General features: G+C 41.0%; 1 protein-coding gene and 1 long non-coding RNA gene across 2 annotated transcripts in view; both read left to right on the top strand.

Moving 5' to 3' along the window:
- The window catches only part of LOC122970467 (gamma-aminobutyric acid type B receptor subunit 1-like), a 158,019-nt gene that overhangs the window by 8,775 nt on the left and 127,414 nt on the right, over window positions 1–21,830 (top strand). The window lies entirely within an intron of this gene.
- LOC122970471 lies at window positions 1,118–20,577 on the top strand. The gene is made up of 3 exons (XR_006399212.1): window positions 1,118–1,127; window positions 16,538–16,544; window positions 20,478–20,577. It is a non-coding gene; the product is annotated as an uncharacterized LOC122970471 (long non-coding RNA).

Here is a 21,830-nt window from a genome sequence, read left to right as displayed (position 1 = left end):
TTATTCGGCAAAGCACAAATAGTGTTTTGTTGTTTGTTTTTTTTTTTTTTTTACAAATATTTGTTTCATACAAATATTTTAAAAATGATTTGTTTTCAGGAAGAAAAAAACACCCATGTCAACTACCAGTGCACAGGTTGGTTACATCACTATCTCAGTATCTCTCCTCTGCTCCACTGTTATGTCTATCAGCAGGTCCCAAAAAGGAGTCACATCCACCTGCTACATGATGCACCTTTCCTAATTTGGACATCACACCCAGAGTTGGGGGTGTTCCCCAGAGATAAAGCTGAGCTACTGACACACACGAAGTGACTCTCCATAACCTGTTGTTCCCCTTCTCCTTTCCACAAAGTTAGGTTGTAAAAAATAGGCAATAAATGAAAAGAGCAAAGCAATAATCGCCTTTGAAGTTCTTCCCTACACGTTACACACTGTTCTGTCTCTTTGTTATGGGTGTATAAATAGGAAGAGGTCTGTCTGCAATGAGGTGATAAGTAAAGTTTTAGCTCAGTAGTCAGCGCAGTCGTCTATGACCTAGTAGACTCCAGTTTGAGAACCGGTGTAGGGACCTCCTTCGTAAGGTAGTTTATTCATGAACACTTATTGTAACACTTCAATTTTCTAAAATTAAAAGCGCAATAAAAACAAAAGCAAAAACAGGATTTTTAAGCCTCTTTCCACTTTTATTTGAACACAAATACAAATAATTTTGCTGCCTCAACAAATACTGATACAAATACAAGTACTGGGCTGCACTAATTCGTGCCATGTCTCTGTATAAATAAAAGCAAGCACGAATTCTCCTCACGATTGCTGAGAAATTTCGCTTTTTGGTGCTTCTACCTCATTTGCTAACAATGCACATACCTGCTCCTATAAATACACACGCACACATTTGGTGAGCAGATAACTCTATAGCAGAGCTTAGCCCTGTCCCCAAGTTATCTTATTGTTAGAGACACGTGTTGAGCCGGTAGATGCTGTTACCCATCGTCTCTGTTCAAATCTTGCTGTCATCTTCTGTGACCCAAATTCTTGCGTAACCCCCCACGACTGCCACAGCTACAACCATCTGAGCTTTTTTTTTCTTTTGTAGCTCAATAACAAACAGTATTGTGCTCTAGGTTTAATACACAATATAAACTATAACTCACTGTAACTTCTATTAAATGCAAAAGACACATCACTCCCTAATATAAGTGAGTGAAACTGTGACATATAAAGCAACATATTCCTTTGAAATTTACCTTAAAACAGCATAAAACATGTGAGTTTACACTCTGGACGTAGAGGTAACTTGTACAAACTTCTTGCCAAAGTCTGCCTAGCATGGTGCATAATTAGCAGTTAGCATGCTAATAAACATTAATTTGGTTGTTAAAACTTTACCATAAGGCAGGCAACACATTACCATAAGACACAGTGTCATATATCTTAAATATGAATGCTCACCCAATAGGAGAATATCACAAAAGCAAGTGATTTGAGGCTGGTGAGTGCATAGAGTGAGCAACTTGCTCTCACAGGCTAACTGCCACAGCTACAACCATCTGACCTGCTTTTCCTCCTACCAGCATGTTCGTATACAAACTGACCGTTGTAAAGCAGTTGTAAAGTAGTAGTCGTACCACTTAAAAGGTGTTACGTTTTGGATGAAATTGACAATATAATGACACAAACTGACTAAAATTATAGCTGGGTTACATCCTCCCCACCCAATCACTGTTATTGGCTAAAGACTGCACTAACCCTGCAATTTGCTGCTGCAAGGACATAAAAAAAACATAAAACAGTGTCTGAGGTGTGGGTGGACGTAAGAGCCTGGTAATACCATGGAAACAAACAAGGCTTCCTTTTACAGTACAGTTTCAGCTTACTTACTTAGTAAAAACAGTCTTTAAAAAATAGCATTTAAGATGTACCATGATACTAAAGGAGAACTTTTCCTGCGGAGGGTGTTACCAAGGAAGTATTGATGTAAGTTTTCATTTTAATTAAAAACAATTCCATTGTTTCTAAGATAAAACATAATAATAAACCCTTAATAAAGTGGTGTAGCCACAAACAATATCTATATAAGAAAAAGTTATTTATCAGAGAGTACTATCTTAATTTCTAGATAGTGCATTAAACTTCTTTGTATTTACGTACTTATTTACCAATGGTAATTACCCAATAATATACTATAATTTACCATATATTTACCGGGTAAATACTTATTAATTAGGGGACTGTAAAAGGAAGGGTTACCAAAACATTATTCTTGCTTTAGTAGTCAAGAGCAGATATTGTAGAAAAAACAACACTGACAGTGAACAGTACATTCAATATGAACATTTAGTGTTGTCAGTAAACAGTTTGACATGTTATTTATAAATGTTTCCTGATACATAATGTATTCTGAGCGGTATCATGTTTCCTACTTTACATCTTGCTCATGTAAAATAGTTTCATATGAACATAATTTTGAGGAAACAGGGTTGCAAGGAGATAGAGGAGGGGTTGAAAAAATAATGTAGAGACATATTAAAAGGGTTTTAAAAGAAACCTTTACAAACACTGCCACAGGGTTATTTAGCACAATAATCAGACTGTATTGCCATTTAGTTCCACTTCATTCAATTAGACTGACATTGTGCTCATGTTAGTTGATTTCTGTTTGGGAGTTTTTTCTTCGTAGTTGTCCTAACAAATTAGTAGCCAATGAAATAATAATAATAATAATAATAATAATAATAATAATGATAATAATAATAGAGATATGACTAGCAATAACAAGTAGCAGCAATAGCTGGAGAAGGACACCAACAGGACCGCCACCGTCCCCGCACCACTCCCATGGCAAAGGCCCACAGCTGGAACCCTAGGGTTTCCTGTGAGATGAGAAAGCACAAAAAACTCCAGGGAAGAAGCCAAGTTAGTAACATGCATTAATGGTACATGAATGCATACATATGGAGAGGAGGAGGAGATTTGACTGATTGATTGTATTTATTTATTGGAACAGTGTACAGTTTTTAACATAAAAGATGCACTGCATCGGAGTTAGCTCAAAGCTAATTTACATCCGCAGTCCCCCACAATCAAAACATACAACATCACAACAAACAGTACAAAGCAAAAAACACACAGAACACACCATACAATATACAAGATACAAAATACAAAGCTACACACAACAGCACATCACATACACTCACAATGTCAATTAGAAATTAATAATGTAAACTTGTCAAATTAAAAGCAAGACTACCTGCGCTAATGAGAATACCATAGATGAAATTTAGACTCAGTGGTCACAGAGCTGATTGGTCTTTTAATAAGATCTTTTAATTTGGCCTTGAATGTATTGATTGAACTGCAGTTCTTCATATCAGGTAGGGCATTCCACTTAGTTGTGGCTTTCACACAGAAAGCTGACTGCCCAAATGCAGTGTGATGAAATGGTATGGTACAATCTTGTATAGAGGATATTCTGGAGGATCGAATAGAACTAACTGAGCGAGTGTACACAAAGTCACATAGTGGAGGAGGGGCCAAACCATTTAAAATTTTATAAACTGGGCACAAGCTTGAGAATAATCTAAAATTCTCAAAGCTCAGTAAATTGTATTTTTCCAGTAACCTACAGTGATGAAAATGCATTGACTTTTTGTCCAGAGTTTTTAGAGTTTGTTTGTATAAGGACTCAAGACGTTTATGGCTGTTTCTCTAGCCTGCCCCCAACATGTGATGCAATAAGACATGGGAAGGAATCATAGCATGCATAAATATCTTGGCTGCATCCAAAGAGAGAAAGTTTCTAATATCTCTAAAATTTGCTAAGTTGTACTTTATGGTTTTAACTGTTTTTTTAACGTGTTTCTTAAAGTTGGATCCAGATATTTAAAATCAGTAACTATGTCTGTCATTTCACTTTTGATGAAAATATCAGCATTAGGAGGTTGTACCATGGTTTTAGAGGAAAACATACCTTTTGTCTTGTTTACATTCAGACTCAGACATGATTGATCAAGCCAAATGTGTGATCCTTTCCAATGCAATTGTTACAGCTAACTCAGCTGTTTTTGCATGTGTGTACACAATGGCGTCATCTGCATACATTTGTAGTTCTACATCATGACGCTGTTGAGGGAGATCATTAAAATATAGACTAAATAATAGAGGACCTAACACTGACTCTTGTGGAACACCCACTGTGCACTTCATGTTACTGGACAGTGTTTCACCAACTTTTACACACAGTATCCTATTAGATAAATATGCAGAGATCCATGCCAGTGCTCTAGATGAGAAGTTAAATTTAGAGAGGAGCTCAGTGCATCATGGGAAGTCCCCCAGCAGTCTAGACCTATAGCAGCATAAGTAGGGGTTGGTACAAGGCAAGCCTGGTCAGCCCTCAATATAAGCTTTATCAAAAAGTAAAGTTTTAAGCCTACTCTTAAACATAGAGAGGGTGTCTGCCCCCCAGACCGAATCTGGGAGATGGTTCCGCAGGAGAGGAGCCTGATAGTTGAAGGCTCTGCCTCCCATTCTACTTTTGGAGACTGTAGGATCTACAATTGGGATAGTTTTAGTAGGATAATAGGGTACTATGAGCTCTTTGAGATATGATGGTGCTTGACCATTAAGAGCTTTGTAGGTGAGGAGAGGTATTTTAAGTTCAATTCTGGATTTTACAGGAAGCCAATGCAGCAAAGCTAAAATGGGAGAAATATACTCTCTTTTTCTAGTTTTTGTCAGCACACATGCAGCCACATTCTGGACCAGCTAGAGAGCCTTTAGAGACTTGTTTGGGCAGCCAGATAATAAGGAATTGCAGTAATCCAGAATAGAAGTAACAAATATGTGGACTATTTTTTCTGCTTCTTTTTTTAGAAAGGATGTGCCTGATTTTTGCAATATTCCGTAAGTGAAAAAAGGCAGTCCTTGAAATTAGTTTTATGTGGGAGTTAAAGGACATATCCTGATCAAAGATAACTCCCAGATTCCTTATGGTGGAGCTGGAGGCCTTGGCAATACCATCTAGAGTAGCTATGTCATTAGATAATGTGTTTCTAAGGTGTTTAGGGCCAAGCACAATAACTCCAGTTTTTTCTAAGACTGCAGGTCATCCAGGTCTTTATGTCTTTAAGGCATACTTGGAGTTTAGTTAACTGATAGGTTTCATCTGAATTTATTGATAAATATAATTGGGTATCATCTGCATAGCAATGAAAATTTATGAAGTGTATATATTACCTACAGGAAGCATATATAAGGTGAATAGTATTGGTCCAAGCACAGAACCTTGTGGAACTCTGTGTCTAACTTTTGCGTGCATGGAGGATTCATCATTAACGTGTACAAACTGAAATCAATCTGATAAATAGGATTTAAACCAGCTTAATGCAGTTTCTTTAATGCCAATTAAATGTTCCAGCCTCTATAATAGGATGTGATGGTCAATTGTGTCAAATGCGGCACTAAGATCTAACAAGAGAAGTCCAGAGAGAAGTCCTTTGTCTGATGCAGTTAGGAGATCATTTGTGACTTTCACCAGTGCTGTCTCTGTGCTATGATGCACTCTAAATCCTGACTGAAAATCCTCAAATAAACTATTGTTATGTATAAAGTTGCATAACTGACTAGCAACTGCTTTCTCAAAGATCTTAGAGAGAAATGGAAGATTAAATATAGGTCTATAGTCGGCCTCAATCATCAAGAGTAGACTTTTTAAGAAGAGGTTTAATTACAGCTACTTTAAATGACTGTGGTACATAGCTTGTCACTAAAGACAGATTGATCATATCTAGTAAAGAAGTGCTAACTAAGGGTAAGACTTCCTTAAGCAATCTAGTTGGGATGGGGTCTAAGAGACAGGTTGATGGTTTAGCTGAACAAATCATTGAAGTTAGTTCAGAAAAGTCGACTGGAGAAAAACAGTCCAAATGTATGTCAGGATTTACAGCTGTTTCTAAGGTGCCTGTGTTTGGGGAGAAAATGGTGCCTGTTGAGGGCAGGAGGTGGTTAATTTTGTCTCTAATAGTAAGAATTTTATCATTAAAGAAGCTCATAAAGTCATTACTACTGAGAGCTATAGGAATACATGGATCAATAGAGTTATGACTCTTTGTCAGCCTGGCCAAAGTGGTGAAAAGGAACCTTGGGCTGTTTTTATTCTCTTCTATTAATGCTGAGTCTTAGACCAATTCTGATAACAATTCAGAGTATGGGCCAGGAGGACGGTACACTATAACAAACAGAACTGGCTGTAAAGTTTTCCAGGTTCGTTGAGAGAGACTGAGAAAAAGGCTTTTGAATGAGTTATAATTAAGATTAGGTCTAGGGTTGATAATTAGGCTTTAGTTGAAAATGGCTGCAACTCCACCTCCTCGGCCAGTGTCTCAAGGAATATGAGTATTAATGTGACTGAGGGGAGGGGATTCATTTAGGCTAACATATTCCTCATGACATGAGATAAAAGGCATTAATGCATGACATCACAACTTTCTCCCATTATCACTATTACAGATATAAACACCCTGCGGAACACACACAAATAAATCATACTAAAATAAAAAAGGCACACCAGCTCCACCTCAATTTGCCCCTCTCCTCCACTCGTCTGATCAGCCATGCCTTCCTGGCTGGGGTGCCCTGGTCTCCTGTCCTCTGGGGTGGTGTGGGGTGGGGTGGGAGTGGGAATGGGATGGGAGGTGGGGAAGGATGGGAAGAATCTCTCTTCCCACAAGAACAGGCTCTCTCCCATTGGTTCTGGGGGCTGTTCAGGATGGGTGGGTGGGCGACGTGGTGCGCCCTCCAACAGCCAGCTTCCTCCCCAGGGTCTGGAGGTTGCTAAGGAAGGGAATAACCCAACCCCATGCAGAAATAAGCAAAAATCCAAACTCAAATTCAGAAGAAAAAGAGGATTAAAAAGAAAGGGGAGGAGGGAAAAAAGCAAAGTCAAAACATTAAACACAAAGAAAATATTATGAATTGGCTGTACCTGGGATATCTTTTCTCAATTTCCCTATTTATTCCCCCCTCTCCATTTTTTCCCCTCTCTTCCCTTTTTTCCTCCCCCCTGCTCTTCCTCACTCCTTCCTTGCTTCGCCTCTGGGGGCGGCGGGCTGGGGCGCCAGTGAATGAAGACATCACCAGCCTCCCCTACCTAGATACTTCAACTTATTTATTCTTTTTTAATTCAAATTTTCTCCATTCCTCTCCCTTTTTATTTATTTTTATTTATTTATTTGTTATCATTTTTTTAACCACTGGCCCCAGTTGCTCTTCTACACTTACATACACACTCACACCTACACACACAGAAATCAGACTGCCCTACACCTGCCCTAACACACACATTTCATATCATAAGTACTAACATCTGAATTTTTCTTTTCTGCTGTTACCACTATAAGTCCTCAATGCATATTTGTCTTCTCATGCAAATCCTGTCATGTCTTCCGTTGGATTACATTCTGTCTTATTATGTCTTGTACCATCTGTTTTGTCTCATCTCACTAAATTAAAAAAAAAAAAAAGATTTTTATGAATGACTCCTCTTTTGTTTATTTTAGATTTAACTGATTTAAGTGGTCAGGGAACAGAAGCAGTCTCTATTTGGTTTTGGGTGGGTAACTGCTCTGATGGAAGCACAGAGAAGCTTGTAGGACTGCAGCTCTGCCTCCACGTCTCAGCTCTGGGTTGTCATGGTTTTGGTCTGGTAATAAACTCCGGTCTTGCTCTGTGATGGTGATTTGACAATGCCTGATGAAGATCTTTGGTAGATCGAACTGTTGCTCAATTAAAATTGCTGGGAGCTACTAGTACAGTGTGTGGATCTTTTTTCTGATCGTTGCTTTTAGTGTGATTTTTGATCAAGCACCTGTGAAAGTTTTTTTGGATGTGCGTGCTCTACATCCTCTTTGTCTCTGTTAATAAACTCAGCCACATTTCTAGATATCAGAGCAGCTCCATCCAAAGTGGGATGTATGCCGTCTCTCCTAATCAGACCAGGTCTTCCCCAGAAAGTCTGCCTGTCTATGAAGCCCACATCGTTTGCTGGACACCACTTTGACAGTCAGTGGTTGAATGATGACATGCAGCTATACATGTCACTACTGGTCAGATTTGGCAGGGGCCCAGAGAAGACTATGGAGTCTGACATATATTGACTGATATATTGATATTGACTGATGATTCTGATGGAAACGTTGTAACTTACAGCTGTGATGTATTTTGATCATTTTTTATCAATTATGATGGTATAATCGAAATTGTCAAAATTATTAATCACTATTAATCATTATTAATCACTATTAATCATTAGTAATTAATTACTGGCTTAGGCATAGTTGATGTTGATTGATTTTACAAGGACTGTTATCTTTTATCATGTATCCATGTAATCATTTAAAAAAAAAAACTATGTTCATTCATGATGATTTGATGTTGATTTGATTGTATCCTGTATTACGAATATCCTAATCAATTACACATTTAGTTTTCACTATACATTTTTCTATGTTTTTGATTTTATTCATTTGTTTTACAAAGTATAAACAGGGGGGAAATGATAGAAAAATTCATGTATTAGTTAAGTAGATATGGTCATATGTATGTATGTATTTGACGGCAGGGCCTTGAGGGGAACACTATAATAGACATATGGACATCATGGTCATCATGGGAAAGTGAGAGCTCTGTAAAGTTTTGTCTGGGGCTGTTAGAAGGAATCTGTAAACAACTAGAGGTGCCTCCCAGGGCATCAAGGCCGTCAATATATACTAGTGTCTTTCCTTTGTCTTGTCAGAATTCTCCACGGAGACTCTGCGTACTCTCCGTGTCTACAACATATGTTTGGTTTGAATTAAAGAGACGCTTGACTTCAACCAACCTCAGTCTATTTGGTAATTTTTACCTATCATCTTTGCATATGTACACACCGACTTGACATTAATTTTAGTGACCTCCGATTGCCGTAATCGGGAGTCATTCCCGTTGACATGAATAACAATTGTACCATATTTACGCTTATCCTTAGCCATCAGTTCTAAATTTGATTCAATGTTCCCCACTCTGGCCCCAGGAATACATTTTCATGGCTGTACAGTAGCTAGGTAGCCAGTTAGCTTTTTAGGATGATGACATTCCTATTTGTAATCACACCTACAAATTTCTGATTGGCGGATTATTTCTCCACACAGTTGAAGCAGCTGTAAGTAAGTGCATTTTCATCCACTTTTTTATTTGTAGTTTCAATTTGTGTGTAAAAAGAACCCTGAGTGAAATGGCAATTTTTTTTTTAAAAAAATCTCAAAATATTGCAAAAGAGATTTTAAGTTTGGCTGAAGCAGAAAAGTTGGTGTATCAATAAAAGTAAAATGTGACGAAGAAGACTTAGTGAATAAATAATGACGTACGTGAAGCATGTGACTTAAACGTTACTGAAGTTTCCACTGAAGAGAAGAAAACATCAGATCTGATGAGGTGCGATGAGGTGACTGTAACATTCGTCAAATTAATACATGAAACAAACACAAATTTCATATTTTCATCACAATTTCCACATGGTTTTCTGTTTGAGCATAGACTGCCGCCGTTTTACATCATCCTGTTATGCCCCCTTCCTCTGTAATGGTTTGATTGAACCGACTGGCAAATTAGCACCACCAACTGTTTATCTTGATGAATTAACCCCTGATATTCATTAGATTTTTCTTTCACCAATATTCTAGAAAGTTAAAAAATTTGCGCTACATTTGGATATAAACCTAGCTAGTGAGCCCACCAGACCTATCTGAATCACTATACAAATGGGAGATGTGAGTCAGAGGTTAAAGTCAATTCTCATTATTTGTCAGCATTACAGAAGCCCTGCAATCAGTACTCTGATATGTGAGCTTTCAAAGCAACATGACACATGACTCATGACAACATACTGTATAACAAAGAAAGTGGAGCAGCTGTCACAGGCCGAATCCAACCAACAGGGACACAATGTATACAGTGTGTGGGTTGTTACTCTTCACCTCCAATTTGTGAAATAGATGTATAAACTGTATTAATAGCTTTGAACTCCTCACCAAACACATTTTCAGTTTTTTTTTAATCTTTTCATGCTCAGAAGAACAGATCTCTCTAAACATGTATGAGAGGGAGATATATTGAAACTCTGTGAGCAGAGATGTCATTATTGTCATTCATTTTTTAATTGCTAAGATATGGTTTCAGGTTTTTATGCTGCACTTTTGCTGGATCATAACTTCTGTGTCATTCCCTCTATCTGCCTATTCCCACCTGAGCTTTACTACACACTGCATACCAACACACACCCACACATGCACACACGTGCGCACACACACACACACAGAATATATACACAGTTAATCGCGCTGTGACAGGCTGGTGTTTTTTAAAAGCATCTCTCTGATTGGTTTGAGCTGCTCTGCATTGCATTGGATCCTCACTTCAAAAGCCTGGAGTGGTGGTGGTGGTGGTGGTGGTGTGGGGGGAGGGGAGGTGTTGTTGAGGTTGGCATGACAACAGTAACCAAGACAACTGCGGTTCAAACAAAACAGATTTGGCTCCGAGACAAAGGCGAGATGATGCACCTTCTATCATTGCACAAACAGGAGCAGATGGATGGCTGGACGATTTTAGTTTGTCCGTGTGAGAAAGCCATATTGAGAGCAGTTGGCCAAATGAAAGAAGTGCTGGCTGGAGCACTCATCGATCACAGACCTCTACACCACTCCACCTCTCTGCCAGGCCAGCTGCACATCCCACTGAACATGCTCTGATAGATCTCCTGCTGATCGCAATCCAGCACTGCAGGCTGCCATGTCTGAGAGGCAAAAAGAAAAAAAAGAAAAAAGCCTGCGTCAAGCAGAAAATTTCTCAAGCTTTTTCCTGAGATCTGGTGAAAAGATTAAATATCTGTCCGAGCCATGTGGTGCTAAAAGTAGAGGACAGGTCCCAAAGGTTCAGAGTGGGATGAGGATGGGGTAGGGGGCAGATATAGAAGCTACAGTATCTCATTTGAATGTGTTGGTGATTTCCCCTGAGTGCCAGGGTTAATCAATGAGTCAGCTGCAAGGAATGTAGCTCCAGATTACTGCCGGTCTGCTTTACAAACCAATTTATTTCATTCAGGACTGAGGAGGGCAGCTTTCTCCAAGAAGCTTGTTACCAAGCATGTTGACTCAGTGTCATTAGGTGAGAGGAGCAAATCCAACACATGCCTCAGCAGCCTCCTGTAACTACAGGGGATTGGATTTTTCCCTCAGAGACAGGATATGACTGTTTCAGGGGCTGGTTGCTAGGTAACAGCTTGGATCCAAGTTTATGTCCTGTCAGCTATTGATGTTGGCAAACACTGAAACAGGAAATTAAGTGAGACCTGTGTTGAATGTTTATGATTTGAACTGAAATGGTCTGTGACCTTCATCATGACCCTGAGGGGGGGGGGGTTCACTTCCTTTTGCTCCTCTGCGAAATAACTTCAACTTTGCTGTTACTGTAATTATAACTGAAACTTGCAAGTTCATTCAAAAGGCGCTAAGTTGCTTTTGCTTTGCAATTTCAGTAGGTGGTACAGAAAATTTACCCTGTTGTATATGTTCTCCTTTAGGTAACCTGAGCTTGTCATATGATGGAGACTTATTTATAAATTTGTGACAATAGGTTGCTTTTTATTACATAGAATTCCATTGTTAACATCATTTAAATTCCTCAATTTATTTGTAAGGAGATCTGAACTATAGTGGTATTATAGCCATTGTGTATATGTTTCCATTTTTCAAAAGAAGATAAAGTTGATTTTGGACATACATATTTGTAAAAATAGTGTCAAAGCTGGAGCCACTAAGTGGGTGTTTCCCATGACACCTGTAATGTAACATCATCATAATGGATAGATCCACAGGGATAGCTCAGGGGTAGTTCTGCAGTTACCAGGAGGGTATCTGGAAAGATTGTGTGTAATTAAAGAAAATAGAAATTAGGCTTTGCTAAAATATATATATATAGCCTCATATTTGGGTTTACAAGCAAAATAAATAGATGATGTGGGGTTGATCTTTAGTATATTTATTTTCACCAATAACCAGTAATTTCCCAGCTACAATAGTGGCTGTGGCTCAGGAGGTAGAGCGGGTCATCCACTAATCGGAAGACTGGGGGTTTGATTCCCAGCTCCTCCAGATTGCATGTGTCCTTGGGCAAGATAATGAACTCAGATTGCACAAATTGCTCCTGATGGCTGTGCCATCAGTGTATGAATGTGTGTGAATGGTTAGTTCCCCCTGATAGGTAGGTTGGGACCTGTACCCTGTACCCATTCAGCGTATGAATGTGTATGTGAATGGGTGAATGTGACACATAGTGTAAAAGTGCTTTGAGTGGTTGGAAGACTAGGAAGGTGCTATACAAGTACAATCATTTACCATTTACCAAAAATTATGGCACAAACTTCGGCCTCAAGCAGCATTGTTAAGAAAGGTAATGGAGGTTGGAACAAATGAATTCTTAAAACAGTTGAGTTTGCAGTGAGGGACTCTGTATTGTCTGCCTGAGGGTAGGAGGTCATACTCTGAATGAAGGATGTGAGAGGGGTCTGGGCTTGCCTAAAAACAATTTGTTGGTAAATGGACTGCAGGGTCTGGTAGTCACTTTTTCTAATTACCTTCATGGCCGTGTGTACCAGACAAGCAAGTTTAGTTTTTAGTTTTGCCGTGAGGTTGCCATACCAGAATGACATCCCATATCTGACTAAACTCTCTAGCACTGCCTGGTAGAATAAAAACATGATGCTTTTGTCCACCCCATATACTCTTAGTCTGCATAGAAAATACAATCTCCGCTGTAGACGAGAACACAAGCTTTCAACATGCACAGACCAACTAAAAGTGTCATCTAAGTGAACTCCAAGATATTTATATGAGCTGACCTGCTCAATGGGTGAGTCGTGTATGACAACAGGACTATGGTCCCCTACTGATCTTGGATCTAAGACCAACTCTTTAGTTTTATTGACATTCAGAGTGAGGTGGTGAGCATCACACCATTGCCAAGTTTTCAATTTCAGAAAAATAGGTTAGGTGGCTGTTTGTACAGTCATTAGTACAGAGTGTAAAAAGGACGGGGGAGCTCACACAACCCTGTGGAGCACCTGTGCTGATTGATTTGCATTCTGAGAGGGTGTTATTGACTCTCACCTACTGTCTTTGATTAGTTGAAAAGGAAAAATACCACTTGATTAAAAAAGGGTAAACGCTCATCTGCCTCAGTTTAGAGATGAGCAGATGGAGTTGCAGTGTGTTAAAAGCCGAGCTAAAATCAATAAATAAAATCCGTGCATATGCTTTTGGGCATTCCAAGTGCTTGACAGTGGAAGTGGGTGATGCTGTTGATGACATCATCAGTACTTCTCCCCTGCCTATAAGCAAACTGATATGGATCAAGTGCCAAGTTGACCTCTGCCTTAAGCATGGATAACATGTATTTCTCAAAACTTTTCATTATAATCGAAGTCAGGGCCACAGGTCTGAAAATCATTATTATCACCTGGACATGGTTTTTTAGCTACAGGAACTATGGTCCACAGAGCAGGAACAGTGTGTGAGTCCACAGACCGCTGGAAGATGGGGCACCAAGCTGGAGTGAGCTCTTCTGCACATGCCTTTAAGAGCAGTGCAGAAATGCCATCCAGGCCAGTGGATTTTTTAGTGCACACATGTTTGAAAATAGACTGAATCTTGACTGGATCAATTATAATCCTACTGCTAACATCAGTTAAGATAGTTCCCATGACATTATTAGATTGCACAGTGAAGTCATGGTTTTCAAACCTGAGAAAAAAGTCATTTAGTTCATTTGCCTTCCCCAGATCATCATCAGTACTGAGGCGTTTCTTGGTGGTGTTCATATTTGTAATAGCTTTCATAGAGTCCTACAGCTTTTTTGAATCCATTGACATAAAAGTCTGCTCTATGGTGTCCCTGTGATGCTTTCTGGCTTCCCTCAGCCTCTGGTTGAGTTCTCTTTGCACCATTTTCAGTCCTGCTATGTCATTATTTTTAAAAGCTAGCTTTTCCTGTTAATATAATCCTTACACTCTTGGTTATGTAGGGTTTATTGTTGAGATACACAATAATGTCCTTTTTGGTAACCACATTGTCTGCACAGAAATGTATGTAGTCTGTTATTGCTTCAGTGGCCTCATCAATCTCCAAATCAGAGAATGTGTCCCAGTCTGTGCAAAGGAAGGATCCTTTGAGTGTTTCTACACAGCACATATTAAAACATTTCCAAACTCCCTCAGTAAGTAGTGGGGTCTCAGAGACAGGCACAGCAGCTCTACGTCAGCTGTGCATACAGTCTCTCTCACAGACAGACCCCGCCCCCCTGGTTCTCCCCTGACAGCTCTGTTCTGTCTGCTCGGATGAGAGAGAACCCCTCCAGCTGAACGAGGGAGTCTGGAATGTCTTGATGGAGCCACATTTCTGTGAACCACGCTCGATTCCCTGTACTCAAAGCAGACTATGCTGTTCGCACGGAGCTCCTCCATTTTGCTCCTCAGCGATCTGACGTTGCTGAGTAACAGCAGGGGTCTGTTCCCTCTTCTCCAGAGACACTGCCATATTCCGCCTCTTCTGCCTCTCTGTCGTTGTCTGTATCTGGTCGGTTGTATTTTCAGATCATCGGGCAGATCAGCCAGTGGAATCGCTCCCATAGGACGGAGGGAAATTAGTGCGTTTGGAGTAACACACTGACAGCTTCGTCTCCTTGCGTGTCTGAGCTGTTTGATAAGTCGCCGACAGTTCCCAAACAGTCAGTGCCAAGAGTAATCTATGTGCATAAGTCGCCATGGAGATCAATCCAACATGAATTTGTTTCAGTCACATGACACAGACCAGTAAAAATAAGACGATCAGACAATTAAAAACACTTAAAAAGACATAAAAATGGCACCAGCAGCACAAGTCCGGGTCACCAGCAGAGCAGCGCCGCCAGAAGCTTGAGCAGGATACAAACCTAGTCCTTTAGTTTCTGGTTAGTTAGTGAGGTCGTCTATGTGCAGCCACATGAGGTAGTTTACTGAACTTGCCCAGTTGAGTAAGCCGGGTGCTGGAGAGAGCAGCACCATTTTTTTATTTTTGTGTGATAGCCTTGGGGTGGCCCATGGCGTGCCCAGGTGCATCACTGAAGATAAACAGATAAAGTAAGGTAGTAACCTTGAGTTAGGGAGCTGGGTTAGTTCTAGAGCAGGAGGTTAGACATGTCACAATCCTGTGTTAAGAGTAGTATACGGCTGCCTATGATGACCTGTGTGAGGCTTGCTTGTGTGTGAGTGAGTTGTAGTGAGGATTTGGGGCTTTGTGTTGAGCATTCATAGTAAAGCTGTCACTTGTGTAACCCTTATACTTTTTGTGAGGCTAGTAATTTAGAAGCCATTCTGGATCATGCTCACTTTTGCTTGTGTGAGTTTTGTCTGTGTAACGCTTTTGCAGTATGCACATTGTGTGGTACTTCAAGGGGTATTTTGTACTGAGGGTACTTTAGTTTAGGTGACAATTTCCTGAATGCTTATTTGTGCTTGTGAACTGTGATTTGCTTGTGGCTTATAGCCACCATTAATACAGCTTTTGTAACCCCTTTTGGAGTCTCAACGGAGACATTTGTGGTTTATTTGTAGTGGATGAAATATTGCTGATAATACTAACTGACATTGTGTGGTTTAGCAGGCTAGTGTATTTAACTTCAGTGTGTATGCTACTATCTGGTCACTCATAGAGTAGTATTCACTTTTTTGTTGCCATTATGGCATTTGAGTTGGACAGGTTTGTTAAAGATCCTGACACTCAGCAACTCTTAGGTTGCACAAAGAAAGATATTCGCTCTGTAGCAGACCATTATGGTATTGGTGTTGAGGGCAATTTAAGAAAAGATGAATTGTGTACAAAAATCATAAATGGTTTGGTTGAACAGAAAAAATTTGAGTTGCCCAATGAGCAGACTGATGCATCCTCTGAGGGAGACCAGGAGGAGCAGAGTGAGTTGTGGCAGAAGAAGCAAGAAGTTACTGAAGACAAAACTTCAGGCTTGAGGGAGCTAGAGCTAAAGCTGCAGTTTTGGAGACTGGAACTAGAGATTGAGGCAAAGACAAGAGAGCAGTCAAGGCAGCATGAGCTGGAACGTGAAAAACTGACTTACACATGAGAGGGAACTCAAAGAGATAGAGTTAAAAGCTCAGGCAGGAAGTAGAGCTACTAATACATCTGTTGCCTATAGCAAGCTCTAAATTTGATGTGGGTAAAAACATAAATTTGGTCCCTCCTTTCAATGAGAAAGATGTTGAAAAGTATTTTTCACACGTTGAGCGGTTGGCAACCACTTTGGAGTGGCCAAAGCACAACTGGACATTGCTCTTGCAGGTAAAGCTCAGGAGGTGTACTCTGCACTAACTTTGGATGAAAGCACTGACTATGATGCTGTTAAAGCTGCTATTTTGTGTACCTATGAGCTAGTACTAAAGGCTTATAGACAGTGCTTTTGTAGCTAATCCAAAGATGAAAAGCACACCTATGTGGAATTTGCCCGAGAAAAAGAAATTTTGTCTGATTGCTAGTGCACTTCACAAAAAGGGGAGACAAGAGAGCAGTTGCAACAGTTGATTCTGCTGGAAGAGCTAAAAAATTGTGATCTAGAGGTGGTTTCCACTTATTTAAGTGAGTAGAGAGCAAGAACTGTAGAGGATGCTGCTGTACTTGCTGATGAGTATGTTTTGGCCCATAAAGTTACATTTACTGACCAGTTCCAGCCTGAGACTAAAACCCATACACTCCCTTGGCGTTCTCACTTTTCCAACAAAGTTCCTGGTGGTAGTTCTACTCCTTATGCTTCTGGTAGTAAAGCCTCTAGTTCTAGAAATGGAAATTTAGATAGGGCTTGTTTCTACTGCAAGAGGCCGGGTCACATTGTAGCTGACTGCCCTGTTTTAAGTAAGAAGCAGAAACCTAAACCTGTGGCCTTACTTGGTTCTGTGCTCTGCCAGCTCCCTGATGCTGACCCTGAGCAAGAGCCATGCTGCTCAGATAGTTCTGAACCATCAGGCTTTGAACCATTTATCATTGACAGCTTTGTAGCGATGTCTGAGTCTGACTGTGCCATACCCATTCATATCCTGCGGGACACTGGTGCATCCAAGTCTATACTCTTGCAAGAAGTGTTACCCATGTCCGAGGAGACTTTCCTTGGTGGTGATGTATGCCCTTGCATACTGTGTATTTGAAGTGTGGTTTGGTTATAGGACTTGTTCCAGTGGGTTTGCGTCCCTACATTCTGGTTGAGGGGGTCCTCATTTTAGGCAATGACCTTGCTGGGAAAAAGGTGTTTCCTCCACCAGTTGTGACAAACAGCCCTGTGCCTTCTTAACAGTCTGACCACAGTGATCCAACACCTGAGACACCTGTTTTTCCTGCTTGTGTTGTGACTCGTGCTCAGGTTCGAAAAGCTGACTCAACCTTTCTGACACCTTTATTGTTGATCGTCCAAATACAGATGAGGCAGAGCTGGTTGCTGCTTGTGCAGTTAAGCCTGAATGTGAAAGTGGCAAAGATAACTTATCTGTTGCCCCTAAAGTTGATTTGACATTGTGTAACCCCGGTGTTCCTGCTGAAACCCCATTACAGCTAGGTAGAGCAGAGCTAGTGGCATCACAGAGGGCAGATCCTTCATTGGCCAACAGCTTTGTAGCTGTTAAGCTGAGGGAAGAACTGCTATCTGTCCCTGTTGGTTTTTATGTGGACGGTGATGTGCTCATGCATAAGTGGACTGCTTTTCCTGATGGGTCTTACTGGAGCGTCACGTACCAAGTTGTGGTTCCCTCTGTGTACCACTCACAGATACTGAGCTTAGGTCACAATAATGCTATGTCTGGTCACTTGGGGATTAGAAAGACCTACCATCAAATACTAAGACACTACTTTTGGCCTGGATTAAAGGCTGCTGTGGCTGAGTATTGTCTTACCTGCCATGTATGTCAGCCAGCAGGGAAACTTAACCAGGTGATTCCCTCAGCACCCTTACAGCCTATTCCTGTAATGGAAGAACATTTGAGAGACTTGTCATAGACTCCGTAGGCCTCCTTCCGAAGTCAAAATCTGGTCATCAATACCTTTTGACCATCATGTGTGCCACCACTCGCTACCCTTAGGCAACATCTCTGCGCACTCTTAAGGCTGAAGCAGTAGTCAAAGAGCTTGTGAAATTCTGTACTACTTTTGGCTTGCAGAAAGTCATCCAAACAGATCAAGGAAGAAACTTCATGTCCAAGGTATTCAATCAGGTGCTAGAGGTTATGGCTGTGAAGCATGAGGTTTCCAGTGCTTACCATCCTGAGAGCCAAGGAGCCCCAGAGAGATTCCACCAGAGCACATGCTACGCACTTACTGCCTTGAACATGGTCCAGAGTGGGACAAAGGCATACCCTTCCTGTTGTTTGCAGTGTGTGAAACTACAAGGGTCACTGGGGTTCAGCCTTGCCAAGTTGGTGTTTGGCCACACAGTCAGAAGCCCCTTGAAACTGCTGCGAGAGCAGCTACTGGCAGATACTCCACCTAATGTCAATGTGCTTGACTATGTGAGTTCCTTTCAAGAGTGTCTCCATCACAAAGCCAAGCAAAGTAGCCAAGCAGGCCATGGCAAAATCTCAGTCTAAAATGAAACGGCAATTTGACACAAAAGCTGTGCAGCACTCTTTCCAACCTGGAGACTCAGTGCTGGCTCTTCTGCCAATACCTAGGTCAGTGTCACATGCCAGGTTTGTTGGGCTTAATGTTGTTGAGAAGAAGCTGAGTGACATGGATTATTTGATTTATACTCCAGACAGAAAGCATAAGTCTCGTGTGTGCCATATCGATATGTTGAAGTTATATGCTGCCTGGTCCCAAGAGAGACAAAGCCCCTCAAATGAAGTGAGTTGTGTTGCTGCAGTTTCAGTTGTTTCCACTTGCCCTGCTGATGATGGTTTGACCAAGGACAATGCGCCTGCTCTGGGTACAAATCTAGACTCATGTGTCCTATCTTTCTGACTCTCAAAGGGAGGATGTTCTTCAGCTGATACGTGGTCATCTTGCTTTGTTCTCAGATGTACGCACTTGCACAAATATATTGCAGCATGATATTGACATAGGTCATAGTGCTCCAATCAAGCAGCATCCTTATCATGTGAACTCATGAATTAATGCAGAAAGAGGCTGAGTACTTGTTAATCAATGGTCTTGCAGTTCCCAGCACCAGTTCTTGGAGTTCACCCTGTTTACTGGTTCCAAAGTTTGACTTGACTCCTAGGTTCTGCACAGACTATTGGACAGTTAACAGTGTAACCAAACATGACTCTTTCCCTCTTCCCCGTGTTGAGGACTGCATTGATAGGGTAGGAACAGCTTGTTATGTGACAAAGTTAGATTTGCTTAAAAGTTACTGGCAAGTTCCACTGACACAGAGAGCCTCTGACATCTCTGCTTTTGTCACTCCTGACAACTTCCTCCAGTACACTGTAATGGCATTTGGCATGTGTAACGCCCCTGCCACCTTTCAGTGACTCATGTGGACAGTGTTGTCTGGTGAAGCTAACTGCACGGCCTATTTAAACAACATTGTAGTGTATTCACCTGAGTGGGAGAGTCACATGAATACTCTCCCGACTGTTTTCCAACGCTTTGAAAATGCCTCACTGAACCTGAACCTGAGTAAGTGTGAGTTTGCAAAAGCCACCATCACTTATCTTGGCAAGGAAGTAGGTCAGGGACAGGTTCGCTGTCTTGCAGCTAAGATCAGTGCTGTTACTGAGTACCCAGCTCCCACCACCAAGTGCCAGCTAAGGCGTTTCCTAGGACTAGCAGGTTACTATAGGGCTTTTTGTCCTAACTTTGCTACTATTGTTTCTCTCCTGACTGACCTTGTCAGTCCTGTTAGGGAGTTGGTGTGGGACTCCAGATGTGAGCAGGCCTTCCAAGCTGTGAAAGCTGTCCTGTGCATTTCACCAGTTCTTGCTGCCCCCAACTTTGCTATTCCATTCAAGCTTGAGGTCGATGCTAGTAGTACAAGTGCTGGAGCTGTTCTGATTCAGGAAGACTCAGCAGGCATTGATCACCCCGTCTGCTATTTTTCCAAAAAGTTCTTGCAGACCCAGCAGAACTACAGCACGACTGAGAAAGAAGCTCTGGCTTTGCTGTGGGCTCTACAGCACTTTGAAGTATATGTTAGTTCTTCCGTGCAGCCTGTTGTTTAAACAGACCATAACCCTTTGGTTTTCCAACATCACATGTACAATAGCAACCAGAGGCTAATGCGTTGGGCCAACATGGTTCAAAACTACAACTTGGACATCCTCCATAAGAAAGGCCAAGAAAATGTTGTGGCTGATGCCCTGTCACATGTGTACAAATAATGTCACATTTAAGTACCATCTTTATGGGGGGGAGTGTTACATCCTGTTTTATTTTAGTGTTTCTTGTTGATCCCTTTAGGTTGATCATCTGTTGGCAGGCACCTGTGCTGATTAGTGGGCTGAGTCTATATCAGGTCTTTGTTCAGCTGTTTGTTTAGCAGCTTTTTGTTCAGCTCTCTCTCTCTCTCTCTATCTTGCTGCAGAAGCACCTTTGTGGTGCTAGGTATCTGGTCTTCATTTATTCATCCATTTCATTAATTTCCTTTATAAACTCATATGTAGTAAATTCCTACTGGTGTTGTGTCCATTATTATGTTTGGTATTTGAGCCAGCCATAACAACCACATGCTGAGAGCAAGAGAGCATGAAAACTGGTAACAGAGTAGCCAAAATGCATAGCCAAAAGCCATGTATAAATAGTTTAAGCCAGCTAGCAGGTAGCTAGCTATGTCTGCATTTCATGGGTCCAGATGTTGTGATGGGTGGATGACCAGACTGTCAAAACTCACAAAAATGTGTAGATCTGTAATCGCAGCACTCTATATGTTACACTGTGAAATGTGAAACTGTGAATCCTGACACAGAGTAATGTAGAAGTCACAGAGTAACATACAGAGTGCAGATAGCATTACTCAGTGGGAAACAAAGTCTCAAGCTTCTTAAGCCTTGTATTCACTGTGCGATTTTGGGCTGTCTGAGACAAAAGATGACCAACGTGAAAAAAATGTGGCAATATCTTTGGTCATGGCCCCAAATTCTGATAGCGTCAGAAATTTAGGATAACCATCTCACAACGTGACTTCTGCTACAACCTACATCTACCAACCAATGAAAAGGATAGCATGGAAATGATGTATTGATCAATGCGACACTGGCACTAAACTCAATGATGGAGGTCAAAGCCGGACCCAACCGGTCAAAGCAGATGGCCACCCACCAAGAGCCGAGTTCTGCTTGAGGTTTCTACCCATTAAAGGGGAGTTTTTCCTTACCGCTGTCGCCAAGTGCTTGCTCATGGGGGAATTGTTGGGTCTCTGTAAATTAAAGAGTACAGTCTTGACCTGCTCTATGTGAAAAGTGCCTTGAGATGACTTTTGTTGTGATTGAAAATGAGCAAAATGAAATGTTTGGGATTTCAACAAAGAAGAAAATCTTGTTGATCTGTGGCAGCAGAGGCTTTGTTTGTCTGTGTTCTCCAGCTGTTATCATGACTGCACCAAGAAGGACGTAGCATGGAAAGCTTGATTCTTGCTTAGCTTTATTGTTTACCACTATAGCGGCGCAGATGGATGATGCATGCCGATGATGTTTTCTTGTATACTGACTTGTGTCATAGCCTACGATTCACTAGGTGGGATCATCACACAGTCACATCAAACTTTATGTC

This window comes from Thunnus albacares, chromosome 19 (assembly GCF_914725855.1).
Source record: "Thunnus albacares chromosome 19, fThuAlb1.1, whole genome shotgun sequence".
In the NCBI taxonomy this organism is placed as follows: Eukaryota; Metazoa; Chordata; class Actinopteri; order Scombriformes; family Scombridae; genus Thunnus; species Thunnus albacares.
The sequence above is the reverse complement of the archived record's forward strand: the minus strand, read 5'-3'. Positions and strand labels throughout refer to the sequence as shown.